Raw genomic sequence first — 4,617 nt, 5'->3', positions numbered from 1 at the left:
TACATCTCGCTCAGAGATGATCAAGTCATTATGTGCCTTGCTTTTTCTTCACAGAACACTGGTAAGCATTTTTAAAGGAAAATTTGATATAAATCTTAGAAATTTCTGGCAAGAAAATTAGGCAGACATCTGGAAAAAAAGTAGCACCGCCCATATCCATCAAAAATGTGATTTTGCTTCATGTCTATGCTTTTTTTCAGAAGACAATATACAAATTCCCTGGCCGTGAGCCTTTCGGGAGCATAAGTGCCTCAATAGTCTATGGGTTATCTTCTATATCTTAGAAAAAGAACTCTATGTTTCTCTTCCATCCCTGTGTTCCACAGGGCCATAGTGTGATGTAGAGCTCACATGTATTAAATCAATAGCATTTACTGTTGGCAGAAAATATGATCTGCACCCAGTAAGTAGAAACATAAATACAACCTCATAAGGAAGTTAGTCAATAAGAGCATTTCTTCCCCATCTGTTGCTGCTGAGTTTGGCCAGTTTCCCCTCGTGGCGGTTTGTAGTGTCTGGTCCTCCATTCTGTTCTCCCTGGTAAGGGCTTTATGGGATGGTTTCCTGGGCTGTTATATGGCTCTTTTCCACACTCAGTGAGTGGCTGCCTTGATTGATCTTAACAGCACCTTTGAAAATTCTGGTGGAAATCTTTTCTTAGTTGAGGTTTTTAGATATTGGCTATATAACTAAATAAGAAGTTCCATATTTCAAAGTAGTGCGTTTGGAAGGATGCCCAGAGTAAAGAAAACATTAATAGGCATAAAAAGCTAGCATATGGATACTATAAGAAGTATGATGGAAAATGTCCAAATAAAGTAGTGGAACCTTCCAATCAAAGAGTGTGAGGGGCAGCAAGGAAAATATGTTCTCTCTTATGTTTCTGCCAAAATGTAAGGACAATACAACCTATATAGTAAATTCAGCAGATGCTGGAAACTGCGAAAAAGAACATGAGTTGCAGCCAACTTCGTTTAAAATAACACACTACTTATGTCTGAGTTTGATTGCAATTATATTGTTATTCGATCTATTTTATTTTGTTATTATATCTATGTTATTTTGTCTATTAAGATCATCTTAATTAATATGGTTAGATTGTATGAGGTTCTTCTCACAGAAAAAAATGAAATAGTATCATTTCCTTAGAAAGACCAACATAAAAAAATATCTGTAATATGTATTGAACTCAATCTCTTGGTAATTGTATTTTAAGTTCCCATTATGCATCTAGACATATGTGAAGCATATAAGTGTGGAATACAGCATAATTGCTTCTTTTAAAGTGTTTAAAAGTTAGTTTTAAAAAATGGTAGCAAGCTATACGTTTCCTTTGTCCACTTTAAGGGAGTTATTTCAAGGCTTTTGATAGTAAAGGTTTTTTTTGCTACCAAATTCTGAGGAACACTTTTTATTTTGAGTCTTGAATATATTATGTTAAATTAATTATTTCTATTTGACACATATAGCTCTTAGGTAAGGGTTGTCATATGTTATAGTACACAATTTAAAGATTCCTTTGATAGTAAAAATGGCCTAGTAACACCAGATACAGGAAAGGCAGAACTTTTTGTTACTGACGTCTCCAAACAAGACAAGGCCGCCAGGCCAGGCCACCCAGGGTTTTTGCACCCAGGACATGGTAGCAGAAAGCTGGGACAGTTGAGGGCTGATGCACAGTGGCCCACAGCATGAGGGCCCAGGAAGGGAAGTCGTTGGGTGTGTACTTGATCAGCTGCTCAAAAAGAGGACTGACGGCTGCTGAGGACCTCAAAATGGGGTCAACACCACAAAATTGTTAAAAACCTATACTACATGACACAGACCTAAACTGTGAAAATATTCTTGATAATTCGCTTGTAATTTCCATAAATATTTAATGAACTCATATTATGTGTTGACTCCAAGATGGACATTGAGAAAATAAGGATGAACAAGAGGATTCAATGTGAGTGGGAGACAAAAGGAATGATGGCCATTTAGTTACAAATCTAACTGAGTCATGTAAGTTGCTATTGGAACACAAATGTAGGTTTCATTTCAATAGTCTAGACCACTCAGGGGAAGTTTTCAGACATAGGATATGTCATTAACAAAGATAAGAAAGCCAGATAAAATTTAATAAGCAGCAATCTTAAAAAAATAGTACAAGTACACTGTAAAAATAAATTTAAAAAGTCCCAGAAAGATAAAGAGACTTGGTTTATGTCACAAATAGCACAGGAAGCAGCCTAGAACACCTTCCACACCTAATATTCACCTATCTTTTCCCTTGTATGGTCAATCTTAGTTTAGTTGCAAGTTCCACATATTTGACTGTGTGAACATGATATGTAAGCATTATAATAATCTGTCCATAAGGACCTATAAAAAAGAATAGATTTAGAATTCTATTTTTTTAATGAATGCATTTTAAAATGAAATTCTTTTCCTGCATCATTAAGGTCTTCCCTCCCACAGTCCTCATGTCTCAGTCAGAGTCTCCCCAAGAGACAGACCAATCTCTTTATTGGAGGTCTGAGCTTTGACACAACTGAGGAGAGTCTGAGGAGCCATTCTGAGCACTGGGGAACACTTGCAGACTGAGTGGTGATGAAAGATCCAAGAGATTATTTTGAACAGTATGAGAAAACTAAAGTGATTGACATCATGACTGATCGCAGCAGTGGCAAGCAGAGAGGCTTGCTTTTGGAACCTTTGATGACCATGACTCCATCAAAAAGACCTTCATTCACAAATACCATATTATGAATGGCCACAGCTGTGAAGTAAGGGGAGTGCTATCTAAGCAAGAGGTGGCTAGTGCTTTTTCCAGTCACAGAGGCCAAGGGGGTTCTGGAAACTTCCTGGAGGTGGTTTTGGTGGTAATGACAACTTTGGCTGCGGAGGAAATTTTCATGGTCCAGGTGGCAGCAGCAGCAGCAGCGGTGATGGATATGGTGGTAGTGAGGATGGCTGTAATGGACCGGGTAATGATGGGAGCAATTTGGCAGGTGGCAAAAGCTATAATGATTTGGACAATTACAACAACCTTCAAATTTTATGGCCACGAAAGGAGGAGACTTTGGAGGTAGAAGTTATGGTCCCTATGGTGATAGAGGCCAATTCTTTGCCAAACCATAAAACCAAGGTGGCTATGGTGGCTCCAGCAGCAGCAGTAGCTAAGGCAGCGTTGAAAGGTTTTAATTACTGCCAGGAAATAAAGCTGAACAGAGGAGGAGGGCCAGAGAAGTGGCTAGGAAGCTGCAAAGAATAACAGATCTCTGGACTCAGCCAAGCGGATTAGTGACAATGCCAGCTGCTACAAAGAAGACCCATTTTAGACAGCACTCAAGGCAATGGGCAAAAGTTCAAACACTGTAATTGTGACTAATTGTGTCACAGGTTATTTTAGTTTCTGTTCTGTGGAAAGTGTGAAGCATTCCAACAAAGGATTTGGATGTCGTTGTTTTTTTTTTCTTTATTCATGCTGTTGATTGCTCAAAGTAATAGTCCAAGCATGGGGCTGAATAAGTGTGTCTTTTAAAAATAATAGCAATAATAATAATAAGGAAAGAAATTCTTTTCTGTTTGACAAGTGACAATCTGGGCCATCACCTGGCTAAGGTTCCTAAGCTCAGGAACCTTAGACCTGAGCTTTAAGGTGGCTGTAACTGGGGTTGAGCTTTGTACAATATGAAAGCATACAGCCAAGCGTAAAATGCAGTTGCAGTCTCATGCTAAGACATAAATGAGTTCTCAAAATGTTCAACATTAAACCCAAAGGAAAAAGCAGGGAGCAAATTCAAGGATTAGTGACACATGTGAGGAGTGAGCCAAATCTTGGAATCCAGCCTGGAAATACAACCCAAACAAGGGTTGGGGAGGAAAGCTGTAATGGATGTTGGTGACTTAATCTGTGGGTAAAGAGGGAGCCCATAGGAAAAAAATGTGTCGATGATGGAGTTTTACCTTATAAAATTGAGGCTTTCCATTTGTATTTTCTTGACATTAAAATAGCTCTGTACTACTGGAAATATATTAGGATAGTCAATTTTTATGTAGTAGTAAATTATTACAATATATTATAATTTCATTCTAATATTGTATTAAAGAAATTAAATAGATTATATTGATTTAGAAGCCATTAGAATTATACATCAATTATTTATTTAAAAATTGTTGATCATTAGAGCCTAATAAAATATATTAGGTGTAACTCTAGAGCTCCATCTATAGGGAAGTCCATAAGAGTTTAGAAAAAATAAGTAACCTGCTTATAGTCTCATTAGATATAACAAATCAACATATACAATATTTCAGATGTAGGCACCGTTTACGTGACTCTTGGGGTTTTGACTTCTTTGTCTCAGAAGATGTAGAGTATAACTTTGTGTTATTTGCACCCTCCATGTTTAATATCCAACTCTTAACCAACCCCTGAACTGTCAATACCTCAGGCCTTAAAACAGATTGTACCATTCAAATTGACTTTGTCATTATTCTCCTGGTCAAATTTCCCCTTTTTGCTAAACTATGTCTTTTTATACTTGGCTTATTTAAATTATGATTAAAACAAAGTAGAGTTATGAAATTGAGTTGTATGCCTATCAAGGCATACATAAATTGATTTTGCTC

The 4,617-nt window shown here is 37.2% G+C and overlaps 1 pseudogene; it reads left to right on the top strand.

Annotated features, from left to right (window-relative positions):
• The first annotated feature begins 2,592 nt into the window (after positions 1-2,592).
• LOC119036982 (heterogeneous nuclear ribonucleoprotein A1-like) lies at positions 2,593-3,186 on the top strand (annotated as a pseudogene).
• Positions 3,187-4,617: the final 1,431 nt, after the last annotated feature.

Source organism: Artibeus jamaicensis, unplaced genomic scaffold (assembly GCF_021234435.1).
Source record: "Artibeus jamaicensis isolate MK-2021 breed Jamaican fruit bat unplaced genomic scaffold, CSHL_Jam_final contig_787, whole genome shotgun sequence".
Lineage (NCBI taxonomy): Eukaryota > Metazoa > Chordata > Mammalia > Chiroptera > Phyllostomidae > Artibeus > Artibeus jamaicensis.
The sequence above is the reverse complement of the archived record's forward strand: the minus strand, read 5'-3'. Positions and strand labels throughout refer to the sequence as shown.